A 24539-nucleotide genomic window follows, 5' to 3' on the forward strand; every position below is an offset into this window, starting at 1 on the left:
CACCCCAGCCTCTCTCCCCGTCCAGTGCCACCTCCCCAAGGCAAACTTTGGCCGGCCCGGCACGCCGGGGCGGCGGCGGGCGGCGGGCGGCGGGGGCAGCAGCGCACGGCCCCTTTAAATTCCAGCTGTGCGGCGGGAGGGGGGGGGGGGGGGGGCCCACCCCCGGGGGGGGCGCGGCGGGGGGCGGGGGCGGGGGCCGGCTGCCGGTGCTCGGCGGCGGGGGCGCGGAGGGGCGCGTAGCCCTGCGGAGCCCTGCGCAGCCCCGGGGAGCCCCACGGAGCCCCTCGGAGCCTCGGAGCGCATCGGAGCCCCTCGGAGCCCAGCAGAGCCCGGGGGGAGGCGGCGGCTGCTGCCGGCGCCGCGGTCCCTCGCGGAGGCGGCGAGGATGCGGGTGGCTTCTGCCTTCTTTTTTTGCCTCCTCGAGATGATTTCCATAGTAACCTGATCGAGCGGAGCAATTTCGGAAACTGGGGTGGCTTTATTATTATTTTTCCGCCTTTTTTTTTTTTTTTTTTTCTCTCCCCCCTCACGTTTTTCTCCGCTTCTTCCTTCACCCCCCTACCCCGCGCCCCCCTCCGAGGAGTGTCAGCCGGCAGGTAAGGTGCTCCTGCCCCGCGGGGGCATTTCTGCGCCGCCAACTTCCCCGGGCGGCAGCGGCGAGCAGCGGGGTCCTGCCCGGGGGGCTGCAGCCCGGGGCCGGGGCCGGATCCCCGCCGGGGGGAGGCACGTCGGGGCGGGGTGCAGCGGGGCCGGGGAGCCCCCTCACGGGGTTACCCCCGGGGGAGAGCGCCGAGCTCCTCTTACCCTCTTTGTTTGCATGTTCCCGGAGAGGGTTTTATTCTTCCCTTTGTTTCTCCCTCCTTTTCTCTCTCCCCCCCCCCCCCCAATCCCTCCCCTGCCTGGTTTGTTTCCCTGCTCGTCTTTCCTTCCTCCTCCCTTTTGTGAGGGTGACAAATCACACGCACTTTACCTTCAAACCTGCGGCGAGGGAGGACGCAGCCGCCCGGCTGCCCGCTCCCGGTGCGGCCGGCACCCGCCGCATCTCCGTTCCTCGCCTCCTCCCGGCCCCGGGGGGGGCTCCCGGGGCACCTCGGGGCGCCCAAGGGCCGGCCCTCGTCGAGGGGCAGCGGCCCAAAGCAGCCCCCGGGGGGATGCACATCGCAGAAACCTGTGGGCAGGTCAGTCTAGAAGCTTCTCACCCCCCCCCCAAGCCCCCTCCTTGCCCACCCGCTTGGGCCCGTCCAGAGAAGTTGAGGATGAGGGATGAGGTCGTCTTGCCGCTGCCTTGGCCTGGGGTTGGCAACGGGATGGTCTCATGGGTGCTGGGCTGCCACGCGGTCCCAGTCCCGCTCCTCTCTGCCCCCTCTTGCCTCCAGATCCCTGCGTTGCCCCCACCCAGGTGGGCTGCACGGGGCAGGCCTCAGAGGTCTGGCTTTGGTGGCGGGGGCTTCTCTTGATTTCCATCATACCTGGCTGGTTGCTACTGCCAGGTGGTGGCTGTGTACCATCAGGTCTCTGCTGAAACTTACTTAGGGAAGGCTTGCCGCCTTCCCTGCCCCTCTGGGTTTTATCCCTAGATGGGCTTCCAGACCGTGACTCAGTTGGGGATGGGGAGGGGGAGTTTGTCATTTTTATATCGGTTTCTACTGAGCGCAATGAATAGATGAGTCTGGTCATGGCTTTTTGTTTCTGTCATAAGTGATCAATAATCATCTGGTGGCAAGATGATCTTATTACAGAAAAAGCCAAAGTGCACACTGAAAACAGCTGAAATACAAGGTCAATAACTCATGTGTTATCAACGTTAAGCCTACTTTGCATATTAGAAGATGACGTATTCCTTTCAAAGTAAAGGCAACTTTAAGCTTTTGATGAGCATTATTTTCAATGTAAATAATGAGCGTTCGGTTAAGACAGGAAGCCATCCTTGTTTTGCAGAAGATTGCCCACCCTAAAACACCCGCAGACCTTTTACAGTCTTCGTTTAGACAAGGTGGAGGAGGATTGCAGTGCTCTTAAGTGGGAATAGTTTTTGTAGCTGCCGGTACAGAGCTTGGTTTGTTCCTCGTGCCCAGCAACTGCTACAGGCTTTCCAGACACAAAAGAAAGGCGTAGTCTGTGGCCTGAAGAGCGTGCATGCTAAAAAGGCAGTCAGCTGGAGGGGAACGCCGATCAACAAACAGCTCCACCGCCAACTAATAACTAGCCTCATTCTGGGAGATGCAGCAGGCGAGAGGGATGAGCAATTCGTGCTGGGGTGCCGGTGGCTCAGAGAGGATGGCTGTAACCCACTGGTCAAGCATCCCGTGGCGGCCGGATGAGGAGCCAGAGCTGTGAGAGAGGGAGCCCAGACAGGAGGAGGCACAGGGGGCAGGTGAGGAAACCTCTGCTGGAGAAGGAGCCAGGTACAGCGCTGAAGCCGGGGAAAGCAACACGAAAAGAGAGCAGGGCAGATAACCAGCAGGGGAAGAGGTTATGCAGGGACTTGGAGGCTGACATAAAAAGCTTGAAGTAATGAGTTTAATCTATGAAATCTAGTTCTTAAATTGTGTGTGCCTGCCAATTAGCTAACCATTCTGCAAATCAGAATGGAATTCAGATCTTATCTTGGTAAATGTATTGACTCTGAAGTGCTTCAAGGAAAAAAGAAATCTCTTTCCCCTACTGTGGGCTTTAAATATGAACAAAAATCAGATCTGAGAATTGAGTCTTTTAATATACTCACTTTCCTGAGTTCGCCTCCTATATAGCATATAGACTCCCACAGTTAAAATCAAAAACCCCTATGGTAATATGACCCCAGGGGGCCAAATTCAGTGTGGTTGTAGGGCATCTTCCCCAGTGCATTGTGAGGAGGGTCACCATCAGTCGCTGTGTGGGCTAGAGTGCAGGAGATGTGTGGCGGTTACCTTGCAGGGAGCATGCATCCCATACAAAACACAGCACAATGAAGGAAACTACAGCCTTCTCGGTCTCATCTAGCAAATACTCTGATGATACATGTATGTAAGAAAGAGTTGCAGCATTACCCCTATATTAAAGAGAGTGCTCATGTGTGTATTAGTTAATGTGTGCTGTAACAGTTTTCAAAATGGCTGAATGCTATTGATCCAATTAAAAATACTATAAGAGAATATCTGAAATTAGTTTAAATTCCAGCTTGAGATGACTGTAAAAATAATTTGAGTTGTATGTTGCTTGAGCAGCCAGCTGTAATAATTCTAAGAAATTGACCGAATCCTTCATAAAGCTATTGTTTCACCCAGATTGGACTGGTATGGACTTAGAAATACAGATGTAAATATTATTGCAGAGGGTGCCTATCTTGGTGGCAGTTTCTGGCATTGATTCCTCTCTGCTTTTTCTGAGTCTGGGAATGTTTGCTTTAGATGGCTAGCATTAATGTGGTTTATACTACAGAGGATCAAAAATTCATTATGTTTGATTGCTTGTGCAGAGATGTAATAATACAGATTTTCTCTTTTTCTTAGAGAAGTGCTATCTACTTCATGATAAATTTTACAGCTAGCATCCACATTGAGATGGATCAGGGGTTTATGGTTGGGATGTGTTTATTTTTAACAGGGACTTGCACCTATGCCTGTGCATCTTTTTATACTAGCTGCCTGTGGTATTGCCTGCACGTGTTCATGAAGCAATCTGCCTGAGAGCTGTTAAAATTTGCATGTACAGAACTGTTATGTCTATATGTAGATCAGTTACTACTGCAAGGATAAGTGTGTGCATGGAAAGTTGTTAACACAGAAGGATGCTGGCTTCTGAAAACTGCCCCGTTACTTTAAGATAACCTTTCATGTAATGCATCAGGGAAACAAGCTAATCACAGGCAAAAATACTACTGTGTTTTTGATTATGTCCTGCATCCAGGTTATGCTAGTCAGTATAATATACATTTGCAAGGACCCAACACTATGCTTGCCATTAAAATACTTAGGATTTTGTCAGTATAAAACTAGAGCCTTACCCAGATGTTCAGCATTTGCCTGACAGTTGTTGAAGGAAAAACTATGGCAAAACTTCTCTGCAGAAACATTTTGCAGAAGTATGTAATGGTAAATTACTGTATGCTTTAATATTCACGTTCTACTCTTGAAAATGACTGCATGCAAAATAGCACCTCTTTACCCAGTTGTTTCCCCCCTCTCCCATCTATATTTAGAATAATATCTATTTAATTGTGTGACAATAAGACATCTTACTTTTTTTTTTAATCCAGAAAAGGCAGAAAGGATAATGGGTATGGGAGCTGGTCTCTTTTAACTGCATATTGACGGACCAGAATTCAGCCTGGGGTCCCATCCCAAAGCATCCCCCAAGGCTTGCCAGTCCTGGTGCCCTGCACTTGCAAGTCCTCTGGAGCTGAGCTATTACAAAGCCTCACTGAAACTCTGTATAGGGTAAAAGCATTTAAAAAGCTAGTCCTTCCTCTGACAGAGCTTCTTGATCTTCACCAGCTACTTGGAGCTCTGATTCACGCTGCATGCATGTCAGGTGTCCCGTGAGGAGCTCCGTGTTGGATGGTACGAGCATCAACGTCCCCATCTGTGTAGCTATAGATGTGCAGGTCAGTAAAATGCATGCAAAAGTGGCTTCTTCCAGTGGGAATCATGAAATAGATAGATCTGATCCTAAGGCCCAATGAGCTATAGCTTTGGTAACTTCTCTTGGAAGGAGAAGATGTCCTGGTCTTTCAATAATAGGGCAGTGAGCATCATTTACTAGAGTGACTGGTTTACAGTATTTGTATTTAAGTGGAGTCTAGAGACCTCAGCCAGGCTCAGGGCTCAGAGCAAATGTATTCCACTTGGAGATACTTCAATCAGTAGACCTACTTCAAATGGGACAGCAAGGTTTTTTCAGATTAATTCAACATATCACAACTGACCAGCCAATAGACAGGAGAAGAATGTGAGTAAGAAAAATAAGGTCATGTCATTATCTGTTGGTGACTTTTCATCTCGAAACTTCATTTTAAAAAAATACTGTTTGTTATGCGGCAATATAATCATCAGTGGTTGATTTAATTGTATGCATCGTATTTCAGCACCGGGTACTTACCTGGGCTTTAAAACAGAAGTAGTCCCAGGTGGTGTTTGAAAGTTAGCCCATTGTTAATACTTTTAGAGGAAAACACTGCAAACAATTGAGTAGTAACTGAAAGCCCGTAAAGTAATAGTGTTAGTAAAGAAAGTTAAGATTTATACTGAACGAGACAAACATTTGCGTAAAGTTAAAAAAAGCCTAAGGGCTATGAAAGATCATAAAAAAGAATGCTTGACTGAGAGCTTACAGAAATAGAAGCAGTTGTTTTCTCATCAGATTTTAATGAATCTTCTGTCAGTAACAGAAAACTTGAGATTTTTGATTAGTCAGAACCATTCTCGTAGAGAGATAAAAGTTAATAGTAGATGCGTTTTAAGTGGGAAATCCTGCAGTGCTCTAAATAATTTGATTCTGAGGGAAAATAGATCAAATGTGTTTACATGTCATAAAAACAACATGAGATATTTTTCATATTAGATTTATTACATGTATACCTTCTTCTTTGTGGAAAAATTAGATAAATGTGCCGCTTCTCTCTGTGCTATTGACATTTTCATTGGCAAGTTGATGGATGCTGTTTAAAACAAAATGGTTTGCTGGAGACTAGGAGAATCACTTGTTTTAGATTTGGGAAGAAATATCTTCAGCAAGGATTATGGGTTGATCTGTAAATTATGCATTAATCAAGTTTATGGTTACAAATCTGAAATTATGGAGCAATTACCTTTTTTGGAAATAGGTGCTGTATCAAAAGATTCTGTTTTGCTCATCTTTGGCTATACTTCACAATGCTGTCAATTACTTTATACAGTGAAATATTACTTTTTCTCAACCATAAATGTAACATCTAGATATTTTGGCCAGTAGGTTCACTCCATCTGGCTTTTAAATATAGGTCCATGTCTTCCTCTGTTTTATATAGCACCAAGTCAGTTAGAAAACTGATCCTAGATAACATGACAATTTGGAAGAGGATGTTGAAACTAAAATTGTCTAATAATTCATTATGATAAGTTTTGTTTACTTTAGGTGATTAGATTTTATAGTCTAACTCCAGACAGACTATAAAACTTTCATCTTTGGTCTTTGGATGGACGTCTAGTTGTTATGTCTTAAAAATTAGTAAAGCAGTGGGAAATGGATAAAATTGGAAATGCTTACAATAACCTTGACAAACCAGCAGCTAAAAAGTGGTGAAGGAACAGCTGATGAATTTTTAGAAGAACCTTTGAAGATATAGGTTCCTATGATCTATTTAAGGGCACTGTGAATTCATCACACTTCTGGAAGTAGCAAATCCAAATATCCTTACTGAAAGTCTTAACTTGTAACAGACAAAGCTGATTAGTCATCCCAACAGCTAAAAGAGTTAATATAAGAGTCAACACATCTTATTTTGGGATACACACTAGAGAATTGCTTTAGTTATTTAAAAGCATATCAATATGCATAAGGCATTGAGTTACATTGCAGGTTATTAAGCAATATAACACTCCAGTAAAATCAGTATTATTTAATTTCAAAGCTTTATCTGCATATCACAAATACAAACTCCTGTAGTGCTCATATGTTTTGGGGCATGATTTCTTTAAGACACCTCTGAGAAAGTAATAAGTAAATTAGACCAATATTTTGGAGGGTCTGGGAAGATTTTTTTCCTTTTTTGCTAACACATTGTTTATGTAACCTGTTGTCCCTTCCCTTGAATATCAAAGCAGTCCTGTGGTTCTGTGTCACTGTGATGCAGAGGTAATGAAGGCAAACCTTCACAGAGTGTCACAACATTCTCAATATTTTGGCAGTGCACTGGAGATAATTTCAGCAACGAGGCAAAGAAGCTCTGCATTGATAAGCAGGTTTCAAGTTGAACAGCTGGGCAGAAATAAACAGTGCCAAGTGGTCAGATTCCAGTTTAAAACGACCCTGCTGAGATTTCTGTCATTTGCATAAAGACCACGAATGACTTCTAAATAAGAACAATAACTTTTTATGCATTTTCCTTCTTCCCTCTGTCCAACAATCAAAGTAAAATATTTAATAAACTTTAGTTTTAACTCTGGTTCAGTCTTCTTTCAAGACCATCATTGCCTGTTTGATGCTCCATAGGTACATTGATGAGGTGTCAGCAGGGAATGATGGCAAGACAATCCAGTCACCCAAAGGGTCATGCTTTGATGATTCTCTGAAATGTCCAATATTCCCATTTACTGCACGTATTTGGTGCAAGTTCTTCCTCTTTTTCTTCTTAACTGAGAATGTTCTGCAAATGGGTTACACAGAACATGATAACAAAATGTTTTTCCCACTTTTCTTGCTTTTGTCCAGCCAAAGGCTATCTTTCCTAAAATGAGAAAAGAGAGAGGACAAATGGAAGAGAAGGCCTTGTCAAAGGATGTGAATGAAGTTGAAGCTAGGCCAGTTAAATAAATCTTGCCTGATTCTGAATACTAAAATGTTCCACTGAATTTTTTATTTTTATTTTTTTACATTCCAACAGTGATGAGAAGAGGATACCCTCACAGGATATAGGATATCTGGAACATTGGAAATCAAAAATATTTTCCTGGGGGTTTTTGTAGTTTTTGTTTTACTTTTTTTTTTGTTTGTTTAGAAGAAGCTGAGATAGAACAGGAAAATGACTTGTTTCTGGATGAAATTTTCATTTTGTTGTTTAAAGCCAAGCTTTTGGTTTCCTTGTCAAGAGCTAAAGACTGATAATGGATCCCACTGGCATAGATATAATTTTATGGACATTGCTTCCACCTGAGTAATCTCACTTTTCTCACAGCACTCCTGCCAATATGAATAATCAACAGTGATCTTGACCATATTTCTTTGTGCTACATGACCTGCTTCCAGCCTAACATCTCTCTTACTCTAGTAAAGAGACATGGGAGAGCTGAGCTTTACCACACAAATCACTAAGTGCTCCTTTTTGGCACATTTTGAACTAAAAAGACATCTGTTTGGATGAGCATTTTAGTTACTTTTAATAAGTAGCTAAAAGGATTTGAATGGAAGAACTTACGCAACTTTACTTTCTATAAGTGAAATACAAGAAATGCATATGCTCTTTGATTCAAATTGTTTTCTATCACATTTTATTAATGAACAGATTAAGGCAAAATGACAGTCTGCATCATTGTCACTCTTGGACTAGATTTTGCTGGTAAATGGTATAGCGTTATGGAAGTCTTGAATATGATGGGGTGCTAAAAAAGATCAAAGTGATAGTTTGAGCTTAACACAGATGCACAATTAGTTTAGATGTCTGTGTACTGGTGACATTTAAATCCACATTTTCGGCAGTGCAGTTTAAATGATGCTCATGTCCTTGTGGTCATTTTGTTATGTCTCTGTAACTGCTCATTTTCAGCAAGAGTCAGTTTTAAAACACTGACTTTAACACTTAGCCAGTTTTGACTAAAGCTCTGTAATTTGTTTTTAAAAGGTTTACTGCATTAGAAACCAAAACAATTTTCTTTTATTTACAGTAGTTTGGCTGCAGGATAATTTTCTGTGATCTCATCCATAGATGAATCAATTAAGAACTCTTGCTACTTACTAACCTGTTCTCTTCCTATTCATTCAGTGTACTTTGATAGAAGATCAACCTTGAACACATTTGATTTAAATTATTATTATTATTATTATTTTTTTTTTTTTTGGGGGGGGGGTGGGGTGGGTGGTGTAGGTGGGGAATTTATAAATACCTCTTTTGTAAGAGATCTTTGTTGATCCATACCAATGAGTATCTTTTTCTTCTATAGCATATTGCAAATTGTTCACATTATGATGGGTAGAAGATGAAGTTCCTTAAGTGATCTTGTGGGCGTCAGGTAGCTAATTTAAGGACTTCTGACAGACTACCTGGGAAATCCTACAAAACACTGTCAGACTCTGGCCGTTCCGGGAATTTCTTTGCTTTGCTTTTTCATTTCTTTTTTATTGTGTTCAACCTGTTTTAGGAAGTAGGCAACCACACTGGATAAAACCTTGGCTGAATGAAAGCTTGAATGTTGACTAGCAAAAAGTAGTTAACAGCTTTGAATTCATGTTTTATCAACCTCTTTCAGAGTCAATGCTCCATTGAAATAAGGGAAAGAGCCAAATTAGTCTCTTGAAGCTTTTGTCACTATTATCTGTTGCTACACTGAAGAAGAAAACACAAGGCTGATTCAGGTTTGACTGGCTGCATTCACAACTAAAAGGATTAACTGCTACTGATTCTGCCAGGCATACTTCTATTCTGATCGCTTCTACTGAGTTTATTACCATGGAATGTCTCATATGTTTTTTTAAAAAGAAAAAGAAATATGGAGAAGTCTGTGGAAATAACAAAAATTACTGATCTTGAGGCCTTGGATTCAGTTAGGCATATTACATTTCATAGAATCATAGAATCATTAAGGTTGGAAAAGACCTCCAAGATCATCTGGTCCAACCATCAATTCATATTAGTTTCCAATTTTTATACTAGTCACCTGTGAACTGACCGATGGTAGACTCCAGAGAGAATGAATTTATCCAGTCATTCCTTCAAAATCTTGTTTTATAGTCACAGTCAGAGTAAGGTAAAATAAGCAAAAACTTTGGATTCCTCTTGCCTAGACTGGCAAGCCAGCTCTACGAGGCAGATGTAAGCCTATGTTTCTTAAGATATTTTTCCTATTTTATACTACAGGCACCTGCTGTGTCAAAACATCATCCACAAGACAGAGTAAAGGATGGAAAAAGCTGTCTCAGCACAGGCTGGCATTTGGAGTCAGAATTACTTTGCTTTTCTCCTGCTGTGTATTTTTCATTGTTACCATTTAACTTGATTCTTTTCCTCCTGAAATCAGGTGTCTAAGTGGTTTGCTGACTGGAAACAAAGTGCACTGACAGCACTACTACAGTATTTCTTACATAGTCCATGGTCACTTTATATCTGAATAAACCTGAAGTACTATGTTCAGCTCTGTTCCCCAGCACAAGAAAGGCATGGAGCTATTAAGAGCGAGTCCAGAAGATGATCAGGGGGCTGGAGCACTTCTCCTGTGAAGACAGGCTGAGGGAGTTGGGGTTGTTCAGCCTGGAGAAGGGTCTGGGGAGACTTCATAGCAGCCTTTCAATACCTAAAGGGGGACTACAGGAAAGCTGGTGAGGGACTCTGTTAAGGAATGTAGTGTCAGGACAAAGGATAACAGCTTTAAGCTATAAGAGGGTAGGTTTAGATTAGATTTTAGGAGGAAATTCTTCTCTCAGAGGGTGGTGAGGCAAAGGTACAGGCTGCCCAGAGCAGCTGTGGGTGCCCCATCCCTGGAGGTGTTCAAGGCCAGGCTGGATGGGGCTTTGGGCAACCTGGTCTGGTGGGAGGTTTCCCTGCCCATGGCAGGGTGGTGGAACTGGGTGGTCTTTAAGGTCCCTTCCAACTCTAAGAATTCCGTGGTTTTATGAATGACTAGAGTGCTTCTGGCATTTCTTGTCCTATGAAGAAATGCACTTCAGTCACTTATCTGTGGAAGTATCAACAGAATTAGTACCATATTTTCCTATATTCTTTGAACTATGTTGTATATCATAATTTTTAAGCCAATAGAGTAAATATGTGTATTAGAAATAGAAATATTTGTCCCCATATGCCACATTCTAAAAAAAAAAAATCTTTTCCTGTGTGCTAGCAGGTTTGTACATAGCCCTTTAATGTGAAACTTCTGAACAGTAAATTAAGATCACTTTCTCTAGTTATTAAGGCTCACTGTAAGAGTTCGCTAACATCAGTGACATATTTAAAGGCCAGATTTAGACTAGGTGTGGGCCCATGAAATTCCCAAGTGTATAAACTTATAAGCACTTTTAAAAAATGTTGTGTATAGCTACAGTTTGCTGTTGGAAGATCCACTACTCCCTAACTTACCCAGCCTTTCCTCACGCTGATGAAAACTTCTCTTCAGTGCAGGAACTTCATGGCACATAATTCAAGGATGTTAAAAGAGGATAATTCATTCCTTTCCCTCTCACATTTTATTTCTTTATATTAAATAAATTCCAGGCTCATAAGTAACAAGGGAGTTGAGTTTGTGACCTGAATATAGCTGAGATTTACCTGCAGAATACATGCATGTTGCTGCCATTTTCAAACTGCTACTCTCACTAGTAATATCACATTGCTTTTTTCATGCAGAGATTTTGAGGCACTGAGTTCCAACCATCTTCATTTTATGATGATCAGTCAATGCGTGCAAGTCAAGTCCTGATTTATTCCAGCCATTAGGTGGCAAAGATTCTCAGGTATCTGGACTGCAAGCAATACATTATGTCAGAAGTGGAAAACTTTTCTGATACTCCAGCTTGCACACTGGGATCTTCACACACTGGGAGCCACAGGACCAGTGTCTCCTTCTTTCCAGAGAAAATGGGTCACGTTGAGTTTTTCTCAGGAGGGAGATGGAGGTAGCCTTCCTAACACACTGTCTTACAGACAGGAGTGGTCCTAGACTGATATGATGAAGAGCTCAACATTAACTCTTAGCTTAATTCCTTTCTTTTGCAGGATTTGAACTAGCTGGCAGTTTCTGTGTAGCTGTGGTGTGAGAGCTGCTCTTCAAGTAATGCCAAATGAAGCTTGGTGTTAGGCATGCAGGCTGACATTGCTGTTTCACTGTTGCACTGATGCATAAGATTTTCAATATATGTCACCAAATACTGTGTAGGTCAAGGTTAGCCTCTTTTTAAGGCACTTAAAATGGATATACACTACTTCTGAATTTAGTACTGATAGATCCTCAAATTAATTTTCTGTAAATGTGTAGCACTTTTTAATGGAAAGAGGCAAATACACACATACAAGTGAGTAGTGGAAAGGTAAAAGGGGCCCTAGATTAGTTTATATATATATTAGCTCCCTTCCACAAATTGCTGAAAGACCTGGTGTTTGTTTTAAAAAGTATGAATGTCCATGCCTAGCTGCACATGTGAGAAATGGCTCATACCTGTGCCTGTGCTGTCCTGGGGAGCAGACAAGGGACATTTCCAGCATTGTACTGCTTGGAGCTTTGCCCTTCTGCCCAGTCCTCCCATCCTTCTCATACACAGCCCCAATGAGATTAAGTGGCTGATAGTGTTCCATGACCCGTACCACTGCTTTCCACTTTGAGGACCTAAAATAGATTTTTCTTGTCTCTGACAAGTGAAAATCCTGTCTGTGCCCTACGACCCCTTGCCTCAAGTGTGCAGGAGAACAAGTAGCTGATATGGGGGCACTAGAGTGTAGGGCAGCAGCAGCAATCTCTTTGCAGAGCACCAGAACACACAGCTTTCCTGACACATGTGGCAGAAGCATCTTCCACTGACCCCTCTAAAGACTTATGGAGTTGGCCACTGTAATCATAAACTGTACATCCCTGCTGGACTAAAACCAGTACACACGCAGTGCCTTTGCTATAGGCCTTTACATCCAGAGCAGCTCCACAACAGAACACAGCACTAAGATTAACAGCTGTTACTAGCACAGTGGTTAAATAAGTCCAGAAGTGCTAAGGAAACATGTTCCAAACTAGCAAATCATAGGCTCATCTGAGGTCAAGAATATGACTTGTAATCAGAGAGTATTCCCTAGCAAGCTTGTATGGAAAACAGCCAGCCAGTTGGATCCATTGATATCTACCTGCAAAAATGAAAGAAACTTGGTATAAGTTGCTATAGTTGAAGACCAGGTGTAAATTCAACTGTTTTACTTTTTTTTTTTTTTTTTTCCCATGTGAATAGCCATTTGAGATGAGCTATTTTGTGCTGTTTTCACCCCCAATCATTTTTTTCTTACACCCCTTTAGATAGTAATTTTAATTTCCCAGTTATTAAGAATATACCCACTCAGAGGAACGTGCTAAACAATGCAATTGTAAAGATTAATTGTTCAGATGTAATTAGAGCCATGCTCTCTGCTCAAAAGCACTAGTGAATGTCTATAGTCACATTCTTTAAATCATTCGAATCTATGTTGGACTAATGCCATTATCTCTGAAATCTAAATCTGCTCCGTAGTGCTTGATTATCCTCTTGCTTACAATATTTTTAATGTGGCATGCGTGTCTTCAAGAGGTACTAGTGAAACTAGTCCTTTATCCCTTAAAAACAAAGCAAAACAAAACAAAAACACCTAGGCAAACTTTAGAGGAGAAATGAAACAATTGCTTCTCTCTAGTGGTCATTCCCTTAAGACTTTGCAACAGAAGGCAAATCCTGTGTTCTGTGGAGCAGTTTTCTGAAAATTAAGTGCTAAATAATTACTACTTTTCAGTCGTGTGAATCAATGGGACACAGGGCAAGGATGGTTGGGGGTTTGAAAGACATGGGGGAAGTAATGGTATTAATGGAAAAGAAGTGGGTGGTAATCGTGCATTAAAGACCCTAGGATATTAACCTTTGACTTGCACATGTTGTTTATTTCATGCTTGATTAATAGTTTTAAAATTTAGGAGGAAAGGCACCTTTTGGCCTTTTAAACAATGCACACCTTCAGTGAAACACTTCTCTTTGTTTTGTTTGCTTATTGGAAAGAGGAAAATCGAATTGTATTATTCAGACTCACAGCCAGTTGATTACATTTATAGCAGTAGTTGATGGCCTCTTATTTGGAGCCTATGCAGTTTCATTTGGAGTGCTACACATGCTGCATTCATCCAGAGGATTAACTGAATTCTCTGCATTAGGAGGGTGACCTTGGTGAACAAAATGTGTTTGGCTACTTGCGGTACAGGTTCTCCGTGATTTTTCTGTGGGGGAGTGTTTTTTTTTTTTTTTTTTTATATATATATATATATATATATATATATATATATATAATTAATAACTATGAGGTTTGTATGCTAACGTGTCCAAGATCCCTTTTATATTTTAGAGTGAGTAATTACATAAGTATTGATCAAAATTTTGCCTCTGCCTCAAGTGTAGGGTCCCCCCTTGATTTCCAGTGGGAGCCATGAGTATGCTTGCAAGAGCGGGATTAGGTTTATAAATCTATGGTCATACATTGAGACAGGCTAGCTCTAGTATGAGACAAGTGGGCTGAATACTACTCCACTGTTACTATATTTCACATTTTAAATCACAGACTAGTAAATTGTCAAATTTGTATATGACCAAGCAGAAAGTGTTTGATCAGTGCAATTTACATGGTGTGAATATTTTACACAAGACCCACAAAAACTCAAACTTTCTCTTCAGTGTGAGTGAGATATTATGGATCAGATTCTTTTAAGGCTGTTTAATGCCTTTGGGTACCCAGTTCCCACCGAATTGCATAGGTCTCTTTTGTAGCTGGGCAATTCTAACCCTAAAGGTCTTAGAGGGAAACAGTCCCTCTTTGCCTCAGATTCTGAGTCCAAATTTCTATAAACAATGTAGCATAACAATATGCTTACTGTCTTTTTTATAGATGTTTTCCCTTGCATTATAGGAGTGAAATGCCTCATACATATTCACCTACAAAGAGCTTTGAGTTGGAAAAGCAGCATAATAAAATGTTTAATTTTGTAGACTTTGCTTTATTTGCATAACATGCAGTTTTATATCCATAAACATCAGATATTCATATCTGTTATTTATGTAAATTTCTATGTCTGTTATAGATTTGCAATCCTTGCATATTCTCTATTGAAATTTGATTATGCTGTTTGTAAAACACAGACAATAATTTAATGCCCATTCGTGGTGATGATGAAGCGTTTTCTTGCATTTCAGAAGCACACTTAATCTTCTAATTTTATCAGAGGTGGAATTTAAATAGAGATATCAAAAAAGATAATGGAATGAGTGTATTTTTGTTTATTACAGAGCTTTGAGTAAACGGTATGTGACTGTGAAAAGAGCTGCAGTGTGTGGGTGTACTGGTGTTTGAACTGCTGATTGCTGCCAAAGGTTACTGGAATGAAGACAAATGCATTCTTCAAGGCAATTAAAGTTAATGTAGTTGATGAAACAAAATCTGCAAATCTCTCACAGTTTCATATAACTTTAGATTTAGGTCAGCGTGCCAGTGTCATAAGAACATAGAAGGTGAAAGCCACTGCTGAAACTTCTGTACAGATGGTCTGCCGTGGTGTGTCTTTTGGGGAGGAAGGAGTACCAATGGGAGTATTTAACTTTAAAGCACGGCACACTCCAATGGTTCCCCATTCAATTCTGAATACACTTCAAGGTCCTGATCCTACTGTTCTTAATGGACTGGGGCCTGTCTTAGAGACTACCTTTCCATTTTCAGCCAGGATACACAGGTTTAACGAAGATGCTGCACTTATTATAGCCCTGTGTGAAGCAGGGAGTCGGAGGCAGAAAGTGCTTCAAGCATGGATTGAGCAAGCAGCAAAGGTCAGAGTGAGCCTGGACCTGCTTACAGCATGCTGTGAAGACCAAAGTTTTTCCCTATAAATCTTCCCTCAGCAGAGAGATCCAAATTAATTTAATTCTCATAGCAGGAAAGAAGTGGGAAGAGGAAAAGGGTGGAGTAGTAGGATAGAAGAGAACATACGAATCAAAAAAATGCAGGGGAATGTAATAAGCATGTGTTGTTCTGGAAAGAAGGCTGATCTAAAAAAAATAAAACTTCCTGCTATTAACTAAAATAATACAAATCCAAACAAGCTTAAAAATAGATATCTTTCATATCTTTCCATTAAAAAAGGAAAGAAAACATGTTTGATTTAATCGCTTTTGTTTGTTTATTTTAAGATGAGACTTGTATGTTGTCTCAGGTTCAAATATCAGGTTTCTGCACTCTCACAAAAACAAGTGCAAGCCCCTGGCTATTTCAAGGGCTGTCACTTAAGTTTGCTAATAGCAGAGTGGTATCTCTGCTACCAAAGGAAGATTGAAGGGGAAAAAACAGCTGCATACCAGAAATCAGAATATCCTATGGGCTGAGACTGTTGGTGCTCTAAGCAGGTCAGCTCACCCAAATTCGTAATATATATCTTTTAATTCCCTGTGCCACAACTAGAACACTTCATACTATACTTCTACTACATATCTATGCACAGTCCAAAAAAGATCGGGTCAGGTGAAAAAGTCCATGTAAACAAATCTTTGCTATCCATTTGCTACTTTAGCCTCAAGGAATTCAGCAAAAGATGGTGGACAAAACTGCCCAAATTACTTAGCTTCCAGTACCAGGTCAGAGGGACATGTGTCTTGAAGTCACTTTGAGCTTCTGAAACATTACCTATTTTCATGATCAAAGAAGCATGTTAACAGTGCAAATTTTGGGGGTTTTGGTGTGTTTTTATTTTTTTCCCCTATAATTCAGCCCAATTTGTTTTAGATAATGCTGTGAAAAGCAAGTGTTTTTACTGCTGTACATTTGTGCAGTGTGTGCTTCTTCCGTAATATAGGGGTTCAGGGCATCTAAAACATCTTTATGGTTAAAAATATATAATGTTTTGAGGGCTTCCAAAACTATGTTGAGAGGGAAGGTCACAAGGTATTCATAATCTTTAAAATGAAAATCTCTTACTCATTTACTTCAAGGAATTTCTTTCTCTACTCACACAAATAAAGGCAGGGCCAGTACATCATCTTACAAATATATCTCAAAGCAGAAGTTCACAAGATGTCTTTCATCTCCATCCTGCTCCATCCTTTCTGCCCATCACTCATCATCTTTTCCCTACTGAGCACCAGCCACATCATGAGCATATGTGCTGCAGGTTTGTCCTCTGCTTGTCCGATGGTTACAGAATCATGGAATGGTTTAGGTTGGAAGGGAACTCTGGGGGTCACCTGCTAGCTCCAGGGCTGTGGTGCCAGATGGTGTTATCATGGGAAGTGGATTTTCCTGTTGCAGGCGGTTGCACTCATTATGGGCAATGTAACAGCGTCCGAATGCAATCTTCCTAGAAACCTGCCAAGAAGGGTGTGTGAATGCTCTTGGCTGCCATCAGGCGAGGCGCACTTTTGCCATTTGTTGTAGCTTTCTGTGTGGCAGTGGCAAAAGTGGAGGGAAGTCTGAGGAGAAATCAGTAGACAAGTCTAAGGAGAAATCAGTAGAGAAGTCTGAGGAAAATACTTTTTCTGTAAGGCCTGCCAAACTACATTCTGGAATCTATCATCTGTGGTAATTAATACCTGAAGCAAAGAGGTCACATCAGCTTCCCTCAGCACAGCACTGCTGTGCCCCAGGGAACCCACTGCCCAAACTCTAGCAGGGCCACCAAAATGTCATGAAATGGACAAACTGGGCAGGTGATGTGGGAAAGGGAAGGAAGTTTATCTGGGAGACAGGAGGAAGAAAGGGGAGCACCGCGTGCTCCTCTGTGCTGACAGGGGACAGAGTCTTTGTCACATCAGGAAAAGAGGTAAAAGACTTAATGGAGTGAATGGTGTCTATTTGTAGCAGAAAGGAAATACCTTCTGCATCTTTTGCACAAGAGAAGGAGAGCTACACATCATTATTTCTGCTTAAAATGAGGGATTCGATCTGGCTATCCAGTTCAGCCAAAGCGCCTGCGGGAGTCACGGCTCTCTCTGGAGACGATAACTTGGAGACGTAACGCTCGCGTCTTTTCCACCAGGCCATTAATCAGCCGGCAGCTGCAGCATGTCCTTTTGCAGGCTCTGGGGAACTCAGAGAGGGTGTGAGGAACCTGGGGAGAGCAGCAAGCCGGCACCCTGTGGGGTTTGGCCTTCACTGTGGGGTGCCCACTGCCAGGCCCCCCCAGCAGCGGGTGCCAGGGCAGTTCAGGGTGTGGATCCCCTGCCTGGCTGGGTTTCAGTACCCAAGGTGACGGCGATGGTTGTGTGCATCAAAGTTGTAATTTAGTTGCCATAACAACAGGGCACATCCTTTGTAGTCTGGGCACTCTATGCCTGGTGTACGATGTTGGGCGGCTACTTTAACAAGCTAAAATCGGCTTTTATTTCATTCTCATAACATCTATTGTTTTGGATAGAGGAGGAACAGCAGCTTGCAGCAGCTGTGCTGTATGATTTATTTATTTATTTATTTATTTTTTCTTCCAGCTTGTCCTAAAACTCATGGGTACAAGGGAAGTCCAGGTGGCATCATTTTGCATTCTTATTTTGAAAAGTTAAGTGCATTGCATATATATATATAAACCGAAAACACTTGCAAAAACAATTAACATACCTGGGAGTTGAATGTCACAGTGTGTTTCATTTGGGGTTTTATTCATCATTAGCTATGGAAAATATTACTGGAATTTTCATGGCACGGTGTTCCCATCATATGAAGTAACAGCAAGTTGGTCTGCTCTATCAGTACTGCAATGACTTAGTGTTGACCATTCTTCACTATAAACTTAAAACAAATAAACAAACCAACAAAAACTGTTGTACATTGGAAATTCATGATCAGAAATAATGTAAACAAACAAAAAGGAGCCTTTTTTCCCCTCTATGCTCTCTTCTGCTGACATTAAAGGGTTTAGGCCATGGCACAAGGAAGTTCAAAAGAAATTTTGTCATTCCCACTGCTCGACTCATCCATTAGCATTCAGGAGAACTTTCATGTGCACAGATCTTTATCAGTAAGTCCAAAACTATTGTCTTTATATCTGTTTACTACCTTTATATTTGGTAGTCATGTAAGGAAATTTCTAGGGACCTGATTTTCACCATAACTCTCAAAAAGATCCAACTCCTTTTAAGGTGACTCCAATCATGGCTTAACACTTTGTCCTAAAGTGATCTGAGGGTTATTGCACAGAAAGCCTAATAAAAGATTTATTTTTCAAAATAATGAGACTGAAACTATAATATTTTACTACACTTTCCTCAACTGGACAGGTAAACTATGTTCGTGTTGACACTTTTGAAGGACAATTCTTGTTCAGGAATGAGAACAAGCAATGAGAAGCTGGAATAGCAACAGCAATCTTTGTAAATTCTAGTGAAAATCATAATCCAGTTGAATAAGTCTGCTTCATAGAGTTAAATCACTGTAATTGCCACCTGCTCTGTCAAACCCATAGGCCAGGAGCTGCATAGTACTATCTCCCTGTCTAGATATACTGGAGACATGAAATTTTCTCTCTCTCCACACATATTTCACCCACTTGTGATTCCTAACTCAAGCATTGGCATTAGGAATTTAACCACAGTCCCTTGAGTGCAGATGGTCAGCGTATCAGTTTACAGTTCAGCTCAATCTGTACCTCCTCCAGTTGGTTTCGTAGTCCACCAGGAGTTTTCTGTGTGCCATTAAGTTAATTCTGGTTCAAATTATCCTAACAAATAAGAATGCCCTCCAAATATTTTTTGAGGGAATTTTATGAATGACCCACTTTGAGGAACTGCATGGATTTTATTCTTGTAATGCATTTCAGGTATTTAGTATTTTGTGACTTTCTGAAACAATAGTTTTAGTGCTTACATTCATGGTAGAATAGCAAAGGGATGTCTTCTACATCATGTTGTACTTGTCAAATGCTGCCTTTATTATTTGGAGAGGGAATTGCACAATATAGTATTTGAGGCCATAACCAAAACAAGTATAAATTTTCCATAACGGGAAACTCTCTTTTTCTCCTATATGACCAAATTATAGTCTGTTAAAATCAATAGACAATAAAGTAACTGGGTTTTGAAGACTTCTCAAGTAAGTCTGCTGCCATAAACAGTCCAAAAATCAGCTGCTCATTTATCCAAGTTCCCAAATGCTCACTCTCATCTTTCTTTCAATAAACATAACATTATCAGTCACACAGGAATATATTTTCCAACGTTGAAACTATGCTATTATGAGGTGCTTGAGTGTTTTGAACACTGAATGAAATATAAGTATCAAGTCCTTGTTTTGTGGTAAGCACCAGATAAAGGCTGTGTACTTGAAAATGCAGTGTATATTTTCTTTAATATTTACGTAACCATTTGTTGTTTAAGGGCTGTTCACAAAGTTCTTGGTAAAAAGAAAAAAAGGTGGGCAGTAAGAAAGAAAAAGTGACTCATCAGTTTATTTTCATGAGAAAATTTAGCTAGGTTCCAGCCCTGGGAACAAAGAGAGTGGTTACACTCCTCCGGGCTGCTCTCCCACTACAGCTAAGAAGCTGTGAAAAATAGACTCTTTCAGGGCTTGAATGTGAATGAGTTGAACTCTCCAGCTACTAGGAAATCTTTTCAGAATCAGACAGAGCTGAGCAGGTTTTCAGTTAGTCTTATCCCATTCATTCCCTCACCCCTTATCCTCCACATACTGATTCAGCTTGTAGCAGCACAGGTTAAGGCTTTTGAAGTCTGATCAAAGATCCCACACTGGCTGCAGCGTGGTGGAAATGAAGGCACCTTGCCTCTGCTGCTCTTCCTTATTGCGAACATTATAGCTCCTTCACAGATATCACCGTCATCTAAACTAGGAGCAGAAACAAAACAAAAATGCAAATTGGTCGTACCTTGGCTGGTATTTCAGCTGTTGAAATACGAATAATCAAAAAAATTTAGCTAATGCTAAAAGATTTTTTTCCCTCCACTCATTGACAGTTGCTTTTCAAATCCTACTACCTCACCTCCCTGATGTAAGCTGTTACCGCTCTCTACAATGAATTGCTAATAATATTTGGATAGAACTGAGTACACCTGCATCACCTCTCATCTGGAAAGAAAGAATTACCTGTGTCACATTTTATAACAACTGCTTATGAATCACTGACACATTTTTGACTTTTTAGAGTTCCCATTTCATTGGAATGATGAGTGAACTGGAAAACCCCTTGTCATTAAACATTTGTCTACTGAGTATGATCAAAAGCCCCATGCAGTGCCATTTTTACATGAGGTCCACATAGTCCAACTTCTTGTAAGGAAGGTCTGGAAGAGAAGACCTCTACCTATGCTGATTCACATTTTGAAAGAAACAGAAGTATTTTGAGTCTCTTGAGTAATAATACTAGCTTATTATCTATTTGTAAAACAATCATTGATAAACCAATAATAAAGTTTTAATATTAAAAAAACCATTTATATACATTTTTTACATTGAGTTCCAAGTCAGACCCAGACAACTTCTGCTTCAGTTTTTCCAAATAAATCCTATTCTATTTATGTTGTCTCCTGAAACTACATGTACGTTCAATTATAAATTAGAAAACAATTTTTGCTATTTTTTTAAGGTTGAAATAAAATACTGGGTCAGTAATTGGTCATGAGCTAGACCAGCCAGTAACACCTCAGCCTGTCACTGTTAGCCTACCAATTTTCATTGACTTGCTGGTGTTTATTTAATTATTTACTTTTTATTTTATTTTTTTTTTCCCCACCCCTTCCAGTTACCTATAAATTGCTAGACAGGGTAAGGTTTTTGATTCTCTTCTCCTTTTGGAGAAAGTCTTGCAATGGAGAACAGATGGGTCTCATGGCCGTTTTCCATACTACAACACTTTCTGCAGGAACAGACCTTGAGAGGAGGTTGTGAGATCCTTCTTGGTAGATGTGTGTGTGTGAAGAGATTTCTCTGCCTTTCTCTTTGCTTCTTGGGCCATCTTCTTCAGCAGCAACCTCCTCTCCTGCCAGGGAGCAATAACTCCGTAAAAGTTTATGAAGGATTTCTTGAACTGACAGCTGGTGTCATTTTGCTGCCCAGTTCTTTTATTACTGACAGTTTCTCACTGTCCACGTCTGATGTCAGTACTGACAAGTACCAAGCTAACCAAAACATTTAACTAGTCAGCAACATGATACCCACAAGCTAGCATTTTTCACTTATCTCAGCATTTTATTTTTTATTTTTTTATTATTTTTTTATATTTTTTTTAATTTTTATTTTTTTCTGTAGAGGAAAAAGCTAACGGTTTCTGTATAGCTTTTGATTCAGTGCAGAGGCTGTGTTCCACTGTCAGTTCATTTCAATCCACATTGCATCTTGTGACTTTTTTTGTGCAACTCAAAAAAGTATTACTTTTTATTATCTGCAGTATGATAAATAATGTTTCAATGAGATTGCTGAACTGTAGCAAGCTCTGAATCAAGGGTTTTCCCAAGTCTGTGAAGGTTGGGCAAAGTTCTGGACAAAGGCTGGGGTCTACTGAGTTCAGTTTTCCTTCACAACCTCATTATTTAAATGGCTGCTGTAAAAAGAGGTACAGAAAATGACATTAAAATGACTCATGATATCAGCAAGCATTGCTGCCTGGAAATGTCACATTGCTGTTATTGCACTGAGATAATAGGTCCCAATATTTTTTGCTGTATACAATCAATATGGTGAATTGATCCTGGATCCTTTCTTGCTCTTTGCAGAAGAGAGGTGCTGTTGGCCAGGAGAAGTAAGGATAGAAAAATAAGTAAAAAGTTGCATTTATGTTTGTTATTAATTTTTATAGACAACTGAAATAAATATTTTTGTGACTTAAAATATAGTGCATTGCAATGTTTCCTGGTGAGGGTGATTAGAACAGCATGTAATGGTGTCTGACTAGCAACATGAATTCATTGACTACCAACTGTTGAATTTACATATTTGATCTGCTTCTAAACCTTATATTTTATTAATGTCAAACTTCAGTTTTAGTAAGTTCTGATTCTATGCTTCTCAGTCAGCTTCTGAGAAATGAAATTTCTGGGGCTCGTTCTTAAGGAAGAAAGAACGTAGAACTGAGCCTGTCATTTCTGCAGAGTATTAACCACGCTTTGGTGTTGAGGGAACTCTTTTAGATCCTTCCACGCAATACACATTTTATAAGGATAATAACAGACAGCAAAAACATACTCTGTGAGCTCTGTAGCTTTATAGTTTGCTACATTGAAATCTGGAGGGAGAAGGTCTTTAGGGTTGCAGGCAAGACTATGGGATTCTGGGGTGCATCTGGCCCAGCACTGCTAACCAGTCAAGGGAGGGGATTGTCCTGTTCTGCTCTGCGCTCTGCAGCCTCACCTTGAGCACTGTGTTTGTTTTTGGGTACCACAATACTAGAAGGACATAAAGTTGTTAGAGAGTGTCCAGAGGAGGGCTAAGAAAATAGTGAAGGGTCTAGAGAGGAAGATGTGTGAGAAGCAGCTGAGGTCCCTGGGTTTGTTCAGCCCAGAGCAGAGCAGGCTGAGGGGAGGCCTCATGGCAGCCTGCAGCTCCCTCACGAGGGGAGCGGAGGGGCAGGCGCTGAGCTCTGCTCTCTGGGGACAGCGACAGGACCCGAGGGCACGGCATGGAGCTGGGACAGGGGAGGGTCAGGCTGGGGGTTAGGGAAAGGTTCTGCACCCAGAGGGTGGTTGGGCACTGGGACAGGCTCCCCAGGGTAGTGGTCATGGCACCGAGCCTGCTGGAGTTCAAGCAGCATTTGGGCAATGCTCTCAGACACAGGGTCTGATTTTTAGGTGGTCCTGTGCAGACCCACGATTTGGCCTCCATGATGCCAGGAATGAGGCTTGCTATCTGTAGAGCAGAGCACACTGCTTTCACAAGTCAGCACACAGATGGGCACACCTGCTGTCCTGCCCAAAGCCATGCAGCAGTTTGGAGCTGTGCAAGAGGCAGAGCCCCAGTTGTGGGATGTAATACTTGCTTCAGTCATTCTTGTCTATGTAGAGTCATTAAAGCTATGCTGTTAGGAAAAGAAATGTGCAGGCAGATACTATGGCCTGACCTGACAAGCCTTTCATTTTAATGGTTGCTTTAGCTACACCCAGGTTAGGCATGGCAGAGGGGGGTTGCATATATTTTATGGGGTTTTATTAAACCTATATATATAATTTATATATATATATATATTTCTTTTTTTTTGAGGGGGTCAGGGGTTAGTCCTTCCATTTCAGTTTATACTTGTTTCAAGAGATACTTGATTCAAAACTAAAAGCCGTGGTGTTTTCTGTGGATGTGTCTGTGAAGGCCCAGCAGCCTGGATGGGAAGCCCACATTTAATTAAAATAAATGACATCTGTTCGTGTGTAACCACCTCTTATGGTAAACACTGTGTAAGGGTGTCTTGGTGTTTCTGTGATACAACAAGCCAGCCAAAATTTCCCCTTTTTTTTTCTTACATAGAATGAGATGATCCTTCTGGTAATGCCTTTTAAATTTGGCTTTAAAAGCAAATACTGGAGGGATGGGGGGGGGGGGGGGGGGGCAATGTTTCTGTAGTACAAAGCTCATGAGATTTGGACTTCATGGGAGTTTTCAGTAACAGAAGACTGTGACCCTTGCGTTGTTTGTCTTTGTGATGTTGTACCTTACAGTATGAACAGAATGCATTTGATTAGTCAGATGAGTGTTGTGCCCTTTTGCATGAGCTAACTATCTATCAGGTATGCATCTTCCCCTGAGCTTTAAAAACAATCTTAGCCTGATATTTTAACTGGTATACTACAGCATAGTTGGCATATATCATGTATTCCTTCATATATAGTATGTTGCTCTACAGAATTATTTTGTGTTCACACTGTAAAGTATATTTGAAAGAGGCTTTTCTGAAGTAAAAGCACATAACCAATGCTTTAAAAAATATTGCTTGAGGAAATCATTTTATTAATCCTACACACAATATCCTTCCTGTCAA

At 41.1% G+C, this 24539-nt stretch overlaps 1 protein-coding gene across 2 annotated transcripts in view; it reads left to right on the plus strand.

Moving 5' to 3' along the window:
• Positions 1-439: 439 nt before the first annotated feature.
• The window catches only part of NAV3 (neuron navigator 3), a 549850-nt gene continuing 525750 nt past the window's right edge, over positions 440-24539 (plus strand). The window contains exon 1 of one of the 2 annotated variants that reach the window (XM_035334661.1): positions 440-596. The gene's annotated coding sequence lies outside the window, so the exon portion shown is untranslated. Of the gene's footprint in view, positions 597-1060; positions 1179-24539 lie in introns of those variants that run through there. The other variant, XM_035334665.1, reaches the window with a different exon arrangement.

This window comes from Oxyura jamaicensis, chromosome 1 (assembly GCF_011077185.1).
Source record: "Oxyura jamaicensis isolate SHBP4307 breed ruddy duck chromosome 1, BPBGC_Ojam_1.0, whole genome shotgun sequence".
Taxonomy (NCBI): domain Eukaryota; kingdom Metazoa; phylum Chordata; class Aves; order Anseriformes; family Anatidae; genus Oxyura; species Oxyura jamaicensis.